The sequence below is a fragment of the Cebus imitator genome, unplaced genomic scaffold, assembly GCF_001604975.1.
Source record: "Cebus imitator isolate Cc_AM_T3 unplaced genomic scaffold, Cebus_imitator-1.0 Scaffold21, whole genome shotgun sequence".
Lineage (NCBI taxonomy): Eukaryota > Metazoa > Chordata > Mammalia > Primates > Cebidae > Cebus > Cebus imitator.
The window spans coordinates 10,390,873-10,411,588 of record NW_016107336.1 but is presented as its reverse complement, the minus strand read 5'-3'; positions in this window follow the sequence as shown (position 1 = coordinate 10,411,588).

Sequence of the window (20,716 nt, the reverse complement as noted above, 5' to 3'; positions counted from 1 at the left end):
TATATACACATTTGTGTATAATATATATTTGTATAATATATATATACATATATATATATACACATTTGACAAATATATATCTATTTGACAAATGTATAAAGATACTATTACAGTATCTTTCATAATAGTTCACTGTCCTAAAAATTCCAGGTGTTTCAGCTATTCATTTCTCTTGACCCCACCTCCACTGCCCCAAACACTGGTAACCACTAACATTTTTTACTCTCTTTATAGTTTTGCTTTTTCTAAATTGTCATGCAGTTGAATCATATAGTATGCAGACTTTTCAGATGACTTCCGTTTCTTAGAAATATGCACTTAAAGATCCTCTGTGTCTTTCTGTGGCTTTATAATTCATTTATTTTTAGCACCAAATAATATTCTATTGCATGAGTAGGTCTTCATTTGTTTGTCTATTCACCTATTGAAATAAATCTTGGTTGCTTCCAAGATTTGACAATTAGAAATAAGACTGCCATAAACATTCATGTGCAGGGCTTTGTGTAGACATAAGTTTTCAACTGATTTGGGTAAATACCAAGAAGTATGATTTCTAATTTGAATAGTAAGATAATGTTTAAATTTGTAAGAAACCGCTAACCTGTCTTTCGAAATGACTGTGCCATTTTGCATTCCCGCCAACAAAGAATGGGAGCTCCTGCTGCCCCACATCCTCACCTGCATTAGGTGTTCTCAGTGTTTTGGATTTTAGCCATTAATAGGCATGTCATATTTTCTTGTTAATTTGCAGTTTCTCAATAACATATGATATGAAGCAACTTTTTATAAGCATACTTTCAATCTGCATGCCCTCTTTGATGAGATGTCTGTTCAGATATTTTTTCCAATTACAAATTAAATTGCTTTCAAGCCAGATGTTTTTGCTGAAGAATTCTACCAAATGTTAAACAAAAAATTAATACCAATTCTACCCAAATATTTTCAAAAATTCAAAGGAGAAAACAATTTTCAGCTTATTTTATGAAACTAGTATTACTTTGTTACTAAAACCAAACAAAATCGCATAAAACAGAAAACTATGGACTTTTTTTTTGAGATGGAGTCTCGCTCTGTCACCTAGGCTGGAGGGCAGTGGTGTGATCTTGGCTCACTGCAACCTCCACTTCCCCAGTTCAAGGGATTCTCCTGTCTCAGCCTCCTGAGTAGCTGAGACTACAGGCAAGTGCCACTCTGCCTCCCTGGGCTAATTTTTTGTATTTTTAGTAGAGATGGGGTTTCACTGTGTTAGCAAGGATGATCTCAATCTCTTGATCTTGTGTTCCACCTGCCTCGGCCTCCCAAAGTGCTGAGATTACAGGTGTGAGCCACCATGCTCTGCCTAGACCAATTTTTAAAATGAAAATAGACACAGTGACAACAGATATTGCAGAGGATGTCGAGAAATAGAAATGCTTTTACACTGTTGGTGGGAGTGTAAATTAGTTCAATCATTGTGGAAACAGTGTGGCAATTCCTCAAGGATCTATTACTAGAAATATCATTTGACCCAGCAATCCCATTACTGGGAATATACCCAAAGGATTATAAATCATTCTATTATAAAGACAGATGCACATGTATGTTTATTGCGGCACTGTACACAATAACAAATACTTGGAACCAACCCAAATGCCCATCAATGATAGGCTAGATAAATAAAATGTGGCACATATACACCATGGAATACTACACAGCCATTAAAAAACGATGAGTTCATGTCCTTTCCAGGGACATGGATGAAGCTGGAAAGCATCATTCTCAGCAAACTGACACAAGAACAGAAAACCAAATACTGCATGGTCTCACTCATAAGTGGGTGTTGAGCAATGAGAACACATGGACACAGGGAGGGGAACATCACACACTGGGGCCTATTGGGGGGTGGGGGGTTAGGGGAGGGATAGCAGGGGGTCGGGCAATAGGGGAAGGATAGCATTAGGAGAAATACCTAATGTAGTTGACGGGATGATAGATGTAGCAAACCACCATGGCACAAGTATACCTATGTAACTAAGCTGCATGTTCTATACATGTACCCCAGAACTTAAAGTAAAATAAGAAAATAGACAGAACATTTTTTAACCAAATATATCAAATAGAATGCAGAAATATACACAAAAACACTGTACCCTATGACTGAGGTAAATTCTGGTGATGAAATGCTGTTTCAATAGTCAAAAATTATTTTATGTAATTCAGTATATTAAAAAATATATTATCCTATAATTTGATATAGAAAAGGCATTTGACAAAAATTCCACATGAATCTATGTTTTAAAAAACTATCAGGAAACTGAAATGGAGGGGAATATCCACAACTTAATCAAGAAAATGTACGACCTAACATGAGGCTTAATGATAAAAGACTGTTTTTCCCCTAAGATGGAGCACAAGGCAAAGATATCTGCTCTTAACACACTTAATCAACACAGTTTTCGATGTTTTGGCCAGTGCAACAAGACAAAACATGTAATGAAAAATAGATAAAAAAGGAAGGAATAAAACTGTCCACATTTTTAGATGACATCATTATCTGCATAGGAAGTTACAAAAAATCTACCAAAAATATTTCTAGAACTAATTACTGAGTTCAGCAAGGTTACAAGGTAGATGATAAATAATCAGAAATCAATTTTATACACACACACACACACACACACACAGAGTAATATTTGAACATTGAAATTAGAATTACAATATCAATATTCATAAAATGAATTACTTCCATGAAACTCTAACAAAACGCGTACATTTTGCTGTGTTTAAAACTGTTAAATGTTGATAATATTAAATATTTAAATAAGCAGACCAACAGGGACTGTTCATAGACCTGAAGACTCAATAAAGATGTCAATTGTCCCCAAATTGTGATTAAGTTTTAACACAATTTCAATCAAAATCATACCAAGATTTTTACACATAGACCTTATTCCAAAATGTATATGGAAATGCAAAGAAAATAGGATAATTAAAATTATTCTGAAAAGGAAGATAAAAGCTAGAAGAGAAGACAAAAGCTAGAAGAATCAGTCTACTCAATTTTAAGATAGGTACAGTAATCAAGAATATGTGGTAAAGTACCAAGTTTTGTACAATTATTTTTTTTTTCAGCAGAAAGCATCTAGTACAGAGGCTGAAACAGTTCCCTGGTTTCCCACAGTTTTTGAGACCACCCTCTAGGCTGAATGCTCAGAATTACAGGGAATGGCTGTGTGTCTAGAAAGCTATAAGATCTTTTGCTGTCCAGGGAAACTCAAGATTTTGACGACATCCTCTGCCTTGGATTATAGCTTATAGATGTCTTCTGGCCAGTGTTCCACTCAGCTGTCTGTCAGAGGGACAGCCAAATATCTCCTTTAATTAGAGCTAAATTTTTAGGCATTCACGTCTTCTTCTGAATACATCCTGGATCTGAGAAAGACAAAAGCCACTCCATTCTTTCTCATTTAATAAGTCCTCTGACACCTTGTCTCAGTTTCTCCTCACCTTATAAAAAGTCAAAAAAAAAAAAAAAATTCTAGGACATTTCTTCTCTTCAATCTCTACTTTTTGTCAAGATGATGTCATAAAAGCATGGCTTTGAAGTCAGAGAGATTTGTGTTCAGATGCTGGCTCCACCATTACATAACATGTTGCTTTGGTCAAGTCACTTAACCTCTCTGAGCCCCGTTTTTCATCGGTAAATTAGAAGGACTGATTATGTAAGATAACGTACGTGAAAGAGCCTAAAGCCAAGCATGATAGATGGTAGGTGCTTAAGAAAATTAAATGACCCTCCCTTATCAGTTTATTATTTCAATCATGTACCTGTTTTAACTCCAATCATCAGAGATGACGCTACTGTCTCTAAAATCTCTTCAAATAAACCATGTTTGGAGACCTGCTCTTCTTCTCTCAGTAAGAATTTTTATCATATAATGATATTTGGCATTGATATTATTGTCCATTGATCACTAAAATTTTCAGTGATGATCACAGAGGGTCATCATACAGAGAAGGGGGGAGCACAGAACATCAGGGACTCTGGCGTACCCACCAGTGCTAACTCCTGAAGAGTGGTTTTGAGAACTTGGCCAAAGATACAAATGCTTTCTGATTTAAATGAAAACGGGAGAGTTACCTTGGCAATTCTAGTGTGCCTTCTCCCTGAAAAAAGTAAAGAGGAAAGTGAAATTGCATTGTTGCCCCTTGCTAACAATAGCTGTGCCCCCATCAGGCCCAGTGACCTGAGCCTTTACCACTGAAATGAAATGACAAAGGAACACAAATTAGTGACTTTTCCTGAAGGTGTGAACAAAGGCAAGACCTGCATTCATCTTCTGGGTGACAGGAAATGCAAATTAAAAATTAGAGCTCGCACATTCTCCACCACCTCACAGGTCAACACTGCAATAATCAGCAAAAAGAACAGAACAGAACTTCTATTTATAGAAAAGGGCACCAGAAATTATCTAGTCTCCATTGTAAGTTATACCTACTGTCATACTTAATGTTTTTCTAGAAGCAAATGCTGAGACCACAATTGTGCAAAAAGTTTACTGAGAAAGTAAAAGTCACACTATGTATTAGTTTACCAGGGCTGCCACAACAGAATACTGCAGACTGAGTCATTTAAACAACATAAATTGATTTTCTCACAGTTATGGACACTGGAAATCCAAAATCAAGGTGCCATCAGTTTTGGTTTCTTCTGAGGTCTCTCTGACATATAGATGACACCTTCTCACTGTGTCGTTACACGGTCTTTTCTCTGTGTGAATGTGCCCTTGGTGTCTCTTTGGGGGTTCAAACTTTAGATGAAGATTAGAAGGAGACAGGAGAAGTAATTAAAAATGTTAGTCCACTTCCTGAAAAATGCTGGATTTGGTTGGAATGTAATAGACTTTCCACGGTGTGTGGGACTTGCAAATTAAGTTCATTTCCTAAAACCAAATCTGATGAAGCTTCTACAAGCTTGGCTGCTGCTGCTTTTAAACAAAAGGATATGCCTTAGCAACTGAGTCTAATTGCAAACTATAGTATACAATGAGCCTATGTTCATCACCATGTTCTTGAGTAAAGACTCATAATGCCTGATTGCTACACTCGTGAACAGACAAGGTGAAAAGTTTAGCATAATTTGAAAGTCCTAAAGCTAGGGTCTGTTGTAAAATCAACTTCATTTGGCTAAAAGCCTGTTCATGACTTTGTTCCAAAGATAAAGGCTCTGGTATAGCATTTTTAGTGAGCTCATACAATGGTGAAGCTATTAAGGAAAAATTTGGTCTGGGTACAGTGGCTTACACCTATAATCCCAGCATTTTGGGAGGCCAAAGTGGACAGACTGCCTGAGCTCAGGGGCTTGAGACCAGCCTGGACAACATGGTAAAAACCCATCTCTACTAAAATACAAAAGAAATTAGCCAGGCATGGTGGTGTGTGCCTGTAGTCCCAGCTACTCAGGAGGCAGAGGCAGGAGAATTGTTTGAACTAAGGAGGTGAAGGTTGCAGTGGGCTGAGATCTTGCCACTGCATTCCAGCCTGGGTTACAGAGCAAGACTGTTGGGAAGGGGAGGGGTAGAGATGAGAGGGGAGGACAGGGGAGGGGGAGAGGAGAGGGGAGGACAGGGGAGGGGGAGAGGAGAGGGGAGGACAGGGGAGGGGGAGAGGAGAGGGGAAAGGGGAGGACAGGGAGAGGGGAGGGGAGGGGAGGACAGGGAGAAAGGAGGGGAGAAGAGCCCAGGATCTGCAATATCCTGCAAGTCCAAGAAAGTCTCTTAATTGATTTTTGGTTGTAGGTTGAGGAAAACTTTGAATAGTTTTTATCCTCTCAGGTGAGAGGAAAATCCTGTCAGCAGTCAAACAATGTCCCAAATAATGAATTTTTTTCTCTTAAAAACTGAAGTTTTCCCATTGAAGCCCTGTGATTTTTATATGCAAGTTGCTATAAAATGTAAATTGAGTCCATCTTAGCTCACTCCTTAGTGGGAGAGAATAATATTAAGTCATCTATGTACTGAATGACAGTAAAATTTTGAGGAAGCTGTAGTGTCATTAAGCTGGAATGCAATGCCAGAGAAAAATATAAAGGAGCTTCAATAAGCCTTTGTGGCATTGCAGTCTAGGTGTACTGATGATTTTTCCAAGTAAAGGCAAACAATTATTAACTTATGAACTGGAATGCTAAAAACAGCTGAGCAGAGATCCATTACTGTGAACCACTTGGAATTAGTTGGTACATTGGATAATAAAGTATTAGGATTTGGGACTATAGGAAACCTTGGTATTACAATTTTACTAATTGCCCATAAATCTCAAGCAAATCTCCAGCCCCTTCCATTTGGCTTTTTAACTGGTAGGACCGGAGAGTTACAAGGGCTGGCACATGGGATTTTGAGTCATTGTTTAATTAAATCTTCTACAATTGGTGAGAGCCCTTTAATTGCCTTAGGTTTTAGTGGATATTGGGGTAATCTAGGCCAAGGTTTAGAATGATCTATTTGGACTTTTACAGGTTCCACACTTTTAATTCTTCCTGTATCAGTTAGGGAAGAGTCCCATAAACATTTAGGTGTTTTTGAAAGACCGGGGGTGTTACAGGCCTGAGTTTCAATCTTATCAATTTCTGCCTGTTGACAGTGTAGCCATTCTGGTTCAGAAGAATCAGGAAACTCTAAGATTATTTCTCCTACTGGGGAAAATTTTATGTGCCCTTTTAGCTTTGAAAGTAAATCTTACCCTAACAAGTTGACTGCAGTAATATCACATAGTAAAAGTGTTTTTCTGAAAAGAGCCACTAAGTTAATTGGATGGGTTCAGATATGAGAACCTCTTGAACTCGATTTGAAACCTCCACCACAGAAATGACCTTTTTACTTCAAGGGGTTTGTTGGCTTATTAAAGTGAGTTTTATGGTAGGTAGAGTAGCTCCAGTATCCACCAGGACTCTATATGGCTCCCCATTTATTTTAACCTCTGTTTCTCCATGTTCATTTAAAGTTATTGTGGAGAGCAACTTACTGGAGAATCCCTCAGAGCCTCTTCAATGTTGATTATTATCAGGAGGAATGAGGTCTCTTGGAAGCCCTCTCATGGTAAAACAGCTTGGCCTAAAGGGAGGCTTATTGGCAGACTCACATAAAAATGGACAATCCCTTTTCCAGTGCCCTGGTTGTTTGCAATGCAGGCAGACATCCTGGGGTAAATAACTTTTTGTTCTGGGACCTATTGATTGTGATTTAAAATGAGAAAAAAAAGATTCCTTTGGTCCCGGTCCCTGTAACTGTTGTAATTGAATGGTCAAAGCTCATTACTCTTTTGAGTTTTTTCTCCCTCTAGAATCCTGTCAAAATCTTCAGCTAAGGACACCAATTCAGTCATATCTGTAACTTACTATCCAATCTTATATTTTTTATTAAACTGCTAAGTTCAAGATGGAGTCCATTTACAAATAGAGCAGTTAATGTCATTTCAGTTCCTGCCTGGAAATACTCCTTGCTGTACTTTAAACCCAGAATGTTTCACAAACAATATTTCAAAGCAAATTCTGTAATCTGAAACTGGCTCATCCTTTTTTGTTTGTTTGTTTACAAGATTTTATGATAAGTCAATCAATTTTTGCAGAAAAACTTTTGAAATCGAATTTAAAAGGTTTTCAGCAACTTTTCTAGTTACTTTTGGTCCTTCTCATGAGGAGCTTTTGGAGGGACCTTTAATATCTTCTTCAGGTTTCTCCCAGTCTGCTGCTGCCATCCATCTTTGAGCTTTACCAGGCTCCAATATCATGTGAATAAACAGGGAAAGGTCAGGAAGTCCTGGATCATAAGCTCCTATGAAGATTCTAAATCCTCAGTACATTTTTGAGGGTTTTCCCTTGGATCAGAGAAGTCCTTCACAATGGCTCTAAGCTTAGTTTTACTTAGACCATGGAGTGAAGGTAGTTACATCAGGCAGGCCTGGCTGATCAGGTCTCACTTTGTAAGTCATCTAACTTCCTTTATTTTATCATCTTTACTGTGAAAGAGTAACTTAGCAAAAATGTGAGTGGACTCAGAGGATGTAGGTAGAGATAGATGAAGAGAAGGAATAGCCGGGGTTAGTTCAGAGTACAGCACTCTTTCATCATGTCCTTAGTCTCTTGCTTAAACTTTTCATTTGCCTTTTGCAAAGAATCTTTTACAAAGACAATTTTAGATTCATTTAGTCTTTTAGAGGCCTCTGCATACTAATGAAAGAATGCATCCCACTGTTTTTGTAGGGGCTTTTATCCCCCTTTTTCTAATTTGCCTCGAAAATAAATAATTTTATCCAAATTAAAACTTCCCCATGGTGAAATTCTTAATTCTAAGTTTTCTTTGGTTAAGTTAACCCATTTTTCTAAAAATGCGCACATTCTGGCCCCATAATTTTTATACATAAAATTAGCTGGGGTCTCAGAGTATGGAGTCCCAGACTCCTTGAATTGAGGCAATCCCATTATTAAAATAAGTTACCTGCTGGAGGTCCAAGGCATCTAACTGAATCCAATCCAGTTAATTATTGAATCCAATTCAACTTTGGACTCAGACCAGTCTAAGTATTGCTTAAACTGAGATAGCTCTAAACACAAGTTAATAGAGCTTGGAATCTGAGATAAAACTCACCCACAAACTCCAGTTATGATCAAGAGACCAGTAAATAAAACAGGCTCAGCAGGCACCTTGCCTGGTCACCTGATATTTCTGGGGGTCATCAGAGTTTTACTTCAAATCCCACTTCTGATGCCAGATCTGTTAAAAGGAAACTTCAGACAAATTAAATTTGATGGAGTTTAATTGAGCAGAAAAAGAAGAAATAATTCACGAGTCAGGCAGCCTCTAGAATCACAGCAGATTCAGAGAGACTCCAGGGGTACCTTGTGGTCAGGACAAATTTATAGACAAAAAAAGTAAAGTAATGTACAGGAATCAAAAGTGAGGTACAGAAACAGGTGGGTTGGTTACAGGTTGGCCTTTGCCTCATTTGCACACAGTTTGAACACTCAGCAGTCTGTGAGTGGCTGAACTACGCCCACTGGAATTGGCCAACGTTCAGCTATCATTTTAGGCTCTTACTCGTAAGTTAGGTTTTCAGTCTTGTCTGCCTATTAAGCTAGGTTACCATTTGTACACAAGGACTCAAAAATAGAAGGACAAAGTCCTTCTCAGGTCATATTTAGTTCTCTTTGACAATAGTAACAAATAAAACAAAACGCCTTTATGTTAATGTTTTCCAAATTTACATCTGTAACACAGATCTTTCTCTTGAGCCCCAGACTAATACAGGACATCTGAAACTTCTCATATTCTAAATTCATAATTTCACCCCTCACCTACACTCCTCACAGTTTTCACTAGTTCCTAAATGGCAAATCCATATTTCCATTTCTTCAGTCTTCAAAATCTTGGAGAGTCATTCTCAATTTCTCTGTTTCTCTCAAATCCCATAGCAAATTCATAAACAAATATTGTTTCTACCTTTAAAAAGACATTCAAAATGTAACCTCTCCCCCTTATTATCACCCTGATCCTAGCCACCTCCATCTCTGTTTGGATTATTATAATAGTTACTTATCTAGTTTTCTTATTTGTCACTCTCCATTTGTTCTGCAAGAGGACCCGGAATAATCTTTTTCACACTTATGCCAGATCACGTCACTCCTCTGCGGATTCCCTCCAATACGTCCCAAACTATTCAGAACAACAGGTACGGCCTTAGCAATGCTGCTTGGTCCCACTTGATCTGGATGCTCCACCTTTGTAAACTCCTCTCCTTCCTCTCTCTTATTATTTACAGCCCTCCAGCCTTACTGACCTCCTTGCTGGTCCTTGACCCCTACAACAAAGCACATTCTCCCCTCATTTCCTGTTCACCTGTTTTCTCTGCTTAAAACACCTTTTCCCTCATGGACACATTGCTTTCTCCCTACTTTATTTTTTTCTAATTTCTCCAGTGTTTTTTAATGAGAAAGACTTTTCTAACCACTCTAACATAAAATGGCACTCCCAGCCCCAACCTCAATGCTCTGTATCCCTCTCTTGCTCCTTTATTCTCCTTCATAGCATTTATCAGCTTCTCTTACACTATGAATTTTATTTGTTTACAGTCCAAACTTCTTTCCTAAGAAATTGTGTAGCAATTTTCTATTTTAGGTTCATATGGATCCCTACCTTCTAGAATACTAGCTCCTTAATAAATATGTGAGTGAATAAAAAAGTAAAAAATGCTTACAATGTGTATGTCATAAAAATTAATCAAAACCACAATGAGATACCATCTTATGCCAGTCTGAACGGTGATCATCAAAAAGCTGGAGAGGATGTGGAGAAATAGGGACGCTTTTACACTGTTGGTAGGAGTGTAAATCAGTTCAATCATTGTGGAAGACAGTGTGGTGATTCCTCAAGGATCTATTACTAGAAATAGCATTTGACCAGGTGATCCTATTACTGAGTATATACCCAAAGGATTATAAATCATTCTATTATAAAGACACATGTACAGGGATGTTTATTGCACCACTGTTCACAATAGCAAATACTTGGAACCAACCCAAATGCCCATCAATGATAGACTGGATAAAGAAAATGTGGCACATATACACCATAGAATACTATGCAACCATAAAAATGGATGAGTACATGTCCTTGGCAGGGATATAGATGAAGCTGGAAACCATCATTCTCAGCAAACTGACACAAGAACAGAAAAACCAAACACCACATGTTCTCCCTCATAAGTGGGAGTTGAGCAAGGAGAACACATGGACACAGAGAAGGGACATCACACACCAGGGCCTGTCAGGAGGTGGGGGGATAGGGGAGGGATAGCATTAGGAGAAATATCTAATGTAGATGACGGGGTGATGGATACAGCAAACCACTATGGCACTTGTATATCTAAGCAACAAACCTGCCCATTCTGCACATGTATCCCAGAACTTAAAGTATAACAATAAAAATTTAAAATAACATAAAAAATGCCTGCATTGTGTATGTCATAAAAATTTCTAGTTAGGTTCCAAGACACCCAAGAAATGCAGAGTTTCCTCTTTCCTCATATTTATAGTTTCTGGCCCAAGTAGAAGCTTAACAAATGTTGGCATTAGGGGTTAGAATCAGAAATTGATGAGCTGAGCTAAATGATTTCTTCAAAAGGCTTGGTTCAGTAGCATGAACTTATAGCAAGGCAAATGGATTATGCTTCCTACTGTGTATTTGCTTTGACATTATGCTTCAACATGGAGAAGTGTTTATTTTTCTTAATTAACATAAGCAAAAGCCACCATGTGAATGATAATAGGGAGTGTCAAAGTGCTCAGCAGGCTTTCATTTGGCTGAACTGTTCTTATCAGTTTTAAATATTATTCTTATTCTTGCTTTAATTATAAAGCCACCTCATGTCTATTCCTGAACAACTCTCCAGGGGAATGGAAAAAGACATGAAAAACATAACAGATAATTTATTATTTTGGATAAACAACAATGATCAATCAGACAACCAGGGCAAATGAAATCAGCCATGACCATGGTTTGCTTTGAATTCAAAGCCTTTCTGCCTCCAGGAGCAATTTGTGGCAGAAAATGACATAGTATATATAGCACATTTCCACTGTGGCAGCACCCAACCTTCCAAAGGAGGATCTGGGATGATTATTCTGTTATTCAGCTTATACTACTGCCTGATATGAGAAATCACCTTTTCCCAAACCAGAAAGCTGGATTTTTAGATTCAGTGCTCTTGTTTTCTCTGGAGAGAAGGAACTGCATTTTGAACCTAACTGAGCATCAGAAAACTTGTTCTTATATCATGATGAAAAAAATCTGTTAGGAATCTGTGCTTTGTCATTAGGCTACAATAAAATAACTCTAATTAGGCTTGTGAAAAATATCCAATGATGCTTCGGAAAACAAGGACTTGATCGAATAGTAGGTTCCCAAAGGGTCAGCCCCAATGATTTCATTTAGAATCTGAAACCAAAATTACTTGCTTTAGTGTTGATGGAAAAACAAAAGCATATGATGTAGTGAAAACACCTCTGTGCTGGGATTCAAAAAAACGGAATCTAGTTCTAGTCGTAACGCTAAATAAGCCATATGCCTGAAGGAGGGGGAGGGCCAGCTCTGAACTTGTATGGACCTTAGTTTAATCCTAATTTTTTACGTAACTAATTCCATAAACTTCAGTAAGTTTCTTGATCTTTCCAGGAGTCAGTTTCCCCATTTGTTAAAGAATAGCATACATTTGAAACTGACACACATGTAAAGATTAAACAATATGAAATTTTAAAGCACAAATTTCAATAAAAGTGACTACTCAACTAATCTCGTTTCACATACTCGATGAAAACCGTAACATGTGTTACATCTCTGTTCACCTTACTTTTGATTAAGTGGATTTTATACAATGCATATCATTTCATCTCAAACAGCTTCTTTTTCTTCTCTTATTTATCCTTCCAGCCTAAATTAAGGGTTGGCTTTGCAATATTGGCAATGCGCTTTATACATAGCTTCATTCAAAAACAGAACCCAACTAATATTTTTGTCTTCAATTTGAGTGGGTATTGATGAATAAGACGTAGCCCCCACACTTTGTGGGCTTATAATACAGTAAACAAAGCAAACATATAACCAAGTAAGTAAAATGTATTCTTTCTTGCATTCATTTATTATTTCTTTCAACAAGGGAGCAACCTAACTTGTATTAATGACACTGATATGGACATAAACTGAGTAAGGCCTCTGGGCTAAAGGCATATTTGGGATTGCTCTTATAAGATTTTAAATATCATGTAATATGTCCCATTCTGCCTGTGATCTGATCTCCACAGTTTGTCTTAGCCATCTCTCCTAAACAGGATTGTGAGCTACCTAAAGGACAAGATTTGGTTATCTCCATTTTTGTATCACCATTACTTTGCTTAATGAAGTATTTAGCAGTTAATATATATTGATTAAACAGCTCCAATTTTTTAACTTTATAGTTGGCAAAATAGTAAGTACATTTCTACAAGTGATATCATTTCTTTTCACAATAACCCTGAAACATGGGCCTCACTGTATCCTTTCTATAGATGAGAAAACAGGATAAATGTACTTGCTTAAAGCCTGACAGCTAAAACTTGGCCTTATTAGCAGGATTCATGCTCAGTCTTCTGCCTCTAAATCTAATATTCCCCTCATGGTATCAGAAGCCTGTGGACATTGGCTTGGAGACTTGGGCTTGGAAAGGGGTTGAATCTGTCAGGTCCTGATGCAGCATCTAACACCATGCCCACCCACCTCCCCCCATCCCCCTCCCCACCTCCTGTAGCACCCTAGATGACTTGTAAGTCTGGAATATTCCCCATCCCCCAAGTTACTGGTTCTAGCTTCTGATCTGCACGGCATGGGTCTCAAACTAAGAACTACAGATCTGAGAGAAAGACAGCAGTATGCTCAGGAAATAATCTCTTTTTTATGATTGAATAGGGGAGCAAGATCTTCTCACAGATGCCATGTTGACAAAAGCAGATTGCTTTTTCATTGTTTCCCACACAAGAGATATTTTCTGAGTGCTTTTCCATACACTTATCAAACTTTTTCTTCTCTTGGTTTTTGGGCCAATTGTGTCTGAACCATAAGCTAGTCGAGGCTGAGTATGGCCTTTCCATCATGTTAGAGCTCCCCTTGTGTGTGTGGGATTCTCACAGGTTTATCTGCTTCTATCTGTCATCAAGCCCTATCCTCTGCCCGAGATGATGTTCCTGGGGTATCCTGGGCCTATCCATCACTTTTGATCCACCCCCCAGACTGTTGATGTGTGTCTAAAACTCTTTAGCTACTTCGGATCAAGGGCTTTTAATTGGAGGCGGCTGGCCTAGATGTGGGAAGGGAGAGTAGTTACAAGTTCAGGACCTCCACTTGTGAGTCAAGGGAAGCTCCTCTGAGCCAGGTTTATTGTGTTTCCTCCCTAGAGGTTTTCTCTGCTACTCAGTAGTGCAGACTTAGGTGTCCAGGTGTCAGCACAGATCTGCAGGCAGGCTTCCTCTGCAGTGTGTACATACCCCTGCAGATGCTTTTGTATACAGCTGTCTACTAGTCTGTGGGGGCTCCTCAGGGCACAATGGTGCTCAAGGGGTTGTGCCAGCTGTTGTTCAATGAGACTTCAAAGCGCTTTGTTTTGGAATCTATAGGGTCTGGCTCCCTGCTCTGCAGTCTGTTCAGTTATCCCAGCTGCAACATTTCTGCCCATGTCTCAGGCTGTCTCAGACCTGAAAGCTTTTCCACGGGGTGGCAACAAGGCAACCTGGCACCTTAGCAATTTTATAACCAGCTCCACGATGGAATACCATCCTTGCTTTTTTATATGATTTGTTTATATGACTCGGCACAGAATTTAGCAACAATGCTTCAGTCACGAGGATGGCCAGGAGCCATCCCACCTCTCCAGTGTTGTTTGCAGAGACTTTGTCATCACCTGATGGTCCCGGTGCGCTTCTATCATTACAACCGCCCGTAAGATAGACTTTTGGAGACTCAACTTCCAGACAGACCTGATATCATGCCTGTTGATGCTGAACATTCTTGCCACCCTCAAACAGTGTGAAACCGGTGGTAAGTGGAGAACTTGGTGCCATCAGTAGGCAGAAGGAGGTGCAGAGAGACCACAACTCTTAGAAACAAAACCTCAGGTACGGAACCCTATCCTGCCACATCCTTTGTAGGTAAACAGGCTGCCCATCGATGATAGACTGGATAGGGAAAATGTGGCACATATACACCATGGAATATTATGCAGCCATCAAAAACGATGAGTTTGTTTCCTTTGTAGGGACATGGATGAACCTGGAAACCATCATTCTCAGCAAACTGACAGAAGAGCAGAAGATCAAACACCGCATGTTCTCGCTCATAGGCGGGTGTTGAACAATGAGAACACATGGACATAGGGAGGGGAGCACTACACACTGGGTTCAGTCGGGGGGAAATAAGGGAGGGACGGTGGGGAATGGGGAGCTGGGGAGAGATAGCAAGGGGAGAGATGCCAGATGTAGGTGATGGGGAGGAAGGCAGCAAATCACACTGCCAAGTGTGTAACTATGCAACAATCTTACATGTTCTTCACAGGTACCCCAAAACCTAAAATGCAATAAAATAAATGGGGAAAAAAAAGAAAGAAAAAGAAAAAGAAAAGAAAGAAAGAAGAAAGAGAAAGAAAGAAAACAAACAGGCTAGAAATTTTATGGGGCTCTCAATAAAAGTTAGAGCTAACTGTATTACACATTGTAACTTGTCAGTAACATAAAGCAATGCAAATCACTGTGTAAGCCTCAGTGAAGGAGAAATTGGGTCAGCCCAGAGCTAAGGAGAAAAGGCAGGACAAGCAGGAAGTGTTCACTAGGAGAGTGACACAGAAGTGAGTTCTGTAGCATGAGGCCAGTGTTCAGGAGGAGAAGGAAAGTTTAAGCATGGAGAATGGTTCAGTTCACTGAGTGCCTGCTGTGTTCTGGGTGGCCCACCACTAAGGTTTGATGAGCAAAATCAAAGGCATTGATTGCCTTTCACCTAGTGTGAGAGAAGCCACTTCTCTTTTTAGAGATTCAGTTTCCCCATTTGGCTGACAGAGAAAATATCCCCCATCCTTCTGGCTTTGGCTTCCCTCGAAAAAAGCTTGAGACGGCGACCCTCATCCAAATGATTTGTTGAGGGGATGCTCTTAGGTGAAGCGTAGAAAGGAATAAAGGTAGCAGGATGAAGCAGTCGAAAAAGCTAAGCAAAAATGTGGTCTCAACATCCCGATCCCATGGGAAGCTCCGGAGCATGAATTGCCTCATGGAGTAAGTCTCACATTGAGGGAAAAGGGCTGGCATTCTGTACCCTGCGTCAATCGATCATTGATCAAATCCTGACTCAACCAGTGGGCAGCTGATCAAGCAAGATAGCTCATTTTAGGCCAAGGGCATTTTTTTTTTTTTTTTTTTGGAGAAAGCAAGGGCTCTACGATGTTAACAGCCAATACTCTCAGTAGGTGGAGAGTGGATGTAGTTGCCGGTAAAGTGGATCTGAATGGGGCACTGATGGCATCTATGATGCTCTTTACCTCGGTAAGACACAGAAGAGGCTGGGAAGTATCCCATTGTCCCGTTAAATCTGCGAGACTTACCGACATGCCTACGTCTGCCCTCTAGAAGTGGAATAACAATATGAGCCCCGTTTGAAACATGGCCTAAGACTTACTTCTCAGCAGTTTCTTTTTCTGCTCTTTCTCTCCTGCTCCTGCCAATGCTTTGACGCTTGTGGTTCTCATTTCTGAATAGATTCTAAGTTTGCTCCTCCAGGCCATGACTGGGCTCATTCCTTAAGCTTCCAGTGCCCCATGGGTAGAGACTAGAAGTCTAACCTCAGGCTCTTAAAACCTCCTCCCCAGTCGTGGCTACTCAGTTAGGGTGGCCTCTGTAGTCTCTCTCTCAGGCAAAAGTGACAGACCAGGTTCCCCATCTGGGTTTACAAGAAGAATGTCATAAAATTCTTTAGCATCATGCCTGTAAATTAGTATTTTACAGTCTTATTTCATGAAGAACAAACTGAAAGTGTTGTTTTTACATTAAAAAGAGAGACTATTTTTAGCCTGCAAAGGGAACAAGATGATATATGCTACAGTTGTCAACTGTCTTTTAAAATGTATGTAGCACACTGGAACTCATAAATATTTAAAAGGACTAAATAATTATCTGAAGCTCCGCAGTCCACTTTTAAAAATTATCATCTCCACAGGGAGCCAGGGAGCATTTGTTCTTTGTCAACTGTCCAGACAGAATTATCATATTTGAAAACGTGTCCCTCCTGTTTGTTACTGTTTTTGTCATTTTTGAATCACTACTCAAGCCCTTTCTTTATCTCCTCACTAGTTTCAATGCCACAAATTTGGCAAGTGTGACAAAATAGCTTCATCACAGACAGAGGATCTGACCACCCTGGAACCTGCTAAAGAAGGGTCATAAATAGGGGCCAAAGGATAGACAACAGAAGACGTGCTGCCTTTTCCTGGATTATCAGAAAATCTCCTAGGCAAGGAAGTGTGATAATGCCTTCACTACCTGGGACATTCTGAGAATGTGTATACAGAATAAGAGATTTTCCTGGATGGAAAAAATGGCAATGCGGGAAAATAGAAAGGGCAGAGAAATTGTAATTCTTCCTGGGCCACTTACTAATTATGTATTTTTAATGCACTTATTATAAAGCATAATAGTTATCTTGCAGATTTATTTTATTAAGGCTAATGTTGTTCAAGCTTATTAAAATGCAGAGCACAGTACCTGACACCTATTAGAAGCTCAATAATTGGTTATCTTATTATTCAGTCTTTTAAAAGTCATTTAAAATTATTTTTTAAAGTACAATTAAATATACTTATATAGTGTTCCCATCTTCAACATGGTGAATATTTTTAAATGTTGTATCTCCTTGATGACTCAATGTCAACATTATCAACATTCATAATAATTTAAGCCTAGGACATAGATGACCCTCTGGTATATTGAAATATATAGAGCTGATTGTCCCTACACTAACTCTCCTCAGACTGTAATGCATACTACCTTTCCTCTGTATCTATCTTTTCCATATTCTCTATTTCCAAATTATCAGGAAAGACATGTGTTTAGTTGCAGAAAATTCCCCTCTTGATTGTTGCTTAGAAGTTGATGTGCATTTATAGACCAGGTCACCAAGCCTGACAGAATTGCAGATACTCAGGATTTCTGTTCCGGAGAATACAGAAGATAATATATCATGAACATCCTACCAATAAAAACACCTAGAAAAAAATATATGAAGAAATGATAAACATGATTTTAATGCACAGCAGGGCTCTAAAGAATGTAACGGAAATATCAAGGAACGAAAAGTGAGGAATCTGAAATCAGACCTGAGCAGACACTAAGGTTTCTGCTGCATAAGTGATGGCTGAAATTTCAGTAACTGAGAATTAGAGTTTACTGGCCATGTACGTTTAAAAGGAAAAATGCTGGGCCAATACTAACATCCTCATGTAAACCTGTGATGCTGATAATGTTTCATCTTCAGTTATAAGATAGACCAGGCTTTTAAAAAATGGCACCTCTGAGATAAAAAATAACTTGTCTATTTTGCCATGAATTCTAAATAAGAGAAAGGGAAAAAAATCCCCTGAGAATGTATAATGATAATGCTCTGCTCATAAGAGTTTAAGTTTAAATTTAAATTTGCAATGCCTGTGTGGTCCAGGAAACCCTAAGCTGATGAATTTAGACAAAAGGTAGTCCTAGGCTGGTAATATCTCAAGAGGACTATGCAGAGGCAGTTGTCTTAACCTAGATTCCTTAGGAGCCAAGTCTGTGGTAAAGGACTTGGCACTAATAATTTACTAGGGTAAGTGAGAGACTAAGGAAGTTAAACTGGAAAGGAAGAAAACTGCCGGTATGAGGATGTGTTCTGTGGTAGTGTGACTTCTTACTGATCCCACAGGGCTTTCCTTCAAGTAACCATGTGACTTATCTTGGCAGTCTTCCCAGAAGAAGCAAGAGGACAGCTCTATCTTTTAATTTGTCAAAGGTTTTCCTCATAAGGTATTAACTACCCTACTGTGTTAGTGTTTACTGAGCCAGGTCGATGATTTTCTCAACTCTGGCATCGAAAGGGAAGCCTCGGGCAAGAGCCACATGGTGTGAGTGTGATGGTGGGTGGTATTGGGTATGCCTACAGGAAGTCAGTAGGACTCATAGGGGAGCTGGTGATCACAATGGCAATAGAAACAAAAAGCAATTTAGGCTGAAAGCTCTGCAATGGAACAGAAGTGACGTCTTCCATACTGCAGGGCACACGATTACCACAGATAAGTTCCCACTGACAGTACGCTTCCACCAAAAATTTACAAAATGCACAGAAAAGCAAAACACCATGAGGAAGAGCAAACAAAATAACGCAAAACCCAAGAAAATGTATATGACAAAAAAAAAATCAGGCGTAATTTTAAAAGCGCATGTAAAATCACTATACATGATGAAAGGAGAAAAACAACCCTAATGGCAGATATCCACATAATTTATGGACCTACTTCTCCCTCCAGCTTAATGCACTCCTTCTGTCTTTAGCTACAGGTTCTGCTTAGTGACTTGCTTCAAAAGAGCACAGAGCGGACAGGAGCGAAAAGTAACGTTTTGGGATCCACGCGTTGGTATCCCTCTGTGAAGTAGCAGACCCATTTCACAGAGGCAACAGGGTCTGCAGCAAAGAATTTAATGATCACAGGGTGCTGAGTGGAAGGAGACCCTCAAATCCATCTCCCCAGGGGATTTTGGGCTGGGGTTTCTAAGGGCCCATGGACAGAGACAGACTAGGAAACTGGGGATGTTGACTGATTGGGGAAAGGGTTATGCAATCTTCAGGATGTGGAAACTGCCTTTTTTCATGAGTCAGCTTCTTGTGAGCGCCTATGGACAGCTGATGTCATCAAGATCCTTCAGACCAACTGGTGTCAGTAGTTTTATCAGTAGGCAAGACCTGAAGAATTATCTCAAAGGGAAAGCTTAATGTTTTGTAACATTCAAGTTGTTATCTAAAGAGCAGCTAAAAGGAACTACAATCTTGTAACAAGGTCTGCATGATTCTGGGACAACAGGCACCAAGTAACTATGAGGAAGCAGGTGAGAGAATAAACCGACTTAATGATTAATGCTGAATGTGCTGCAAGCTTGGTTTATTTTCATTTCTCCTCCTCCCTTCTTCCCTGATTAATTTTATAAAGTTTGTAGTGGTGGTTCCAGTATCTTTACAGTACAGAAAATAGGCAAACACCACCCTGGTGAGTGATCAAAGCTAGCATCATCTGTGATAAGTCACATCAGTAGAATATACCCTTTATGTGACATGATGAGAGTGTCACTTTACCTATGTGATCCTCCTCCCCCAAACCCATAATTCCAGTCCAATCTCAAGAAAATCATCAGAGAAATTCAAAATGAAGGACATTCTAAAAAGTACCTGACCAGTACTCTTTAGATCTGTCAGTCATCTAAAACTGTCACAGTATTGAGAAGCCCAAGGAAATATAATGAATAAATGTAAGGTGATATTCTAAATGGGATTCTGGAACAGCAGAGGGACAGTGGGTGAAAAAAGAACTTAAATGAGCCATGGAGTTTAGTTAACAGTGATATACTAACATTAGTTCCTTAGTTGTGACAAATATACTGTGAATTATATGATAATAAAATGTAAGATGATAAAGTTAGGGAAAATAGAGTGAAGGAATGAGATATGGTATACAGAAACTCTCCATATCTACCTTATAGCTTTTCTGTAAATATAAAATAACTACTCTAAAATAAAAACTTTATTTTAAAAAATGACTGGCATGTTGACTAAACTAAAATCTAAACACATCATCATCATCAGATAGTTTGTCTTTCTTCTTTCCTGGCTGTATCCAGCAGGGAAACAGAGCAGAGTGGGAGGGCAGCCCACCAGGAGCTGAGGCATCATGTCCAATAAAGTTGCCAGAGCTGGCTGGTGGTCCTGAAAGGGTCAGAACTTATGCGATGAAAGCCTCTAAGAGGGAAAGCAGTCCTAGAGGTTAGAAGATCTATTATACATAGGAGAAATAAACAGATAAATAAACATACTGAGGAAAATGGAAGCCAAGATTCTAATGCCAGAGAAGAAAATACAAATACGAAAATGTGGAAAGCTAGAAT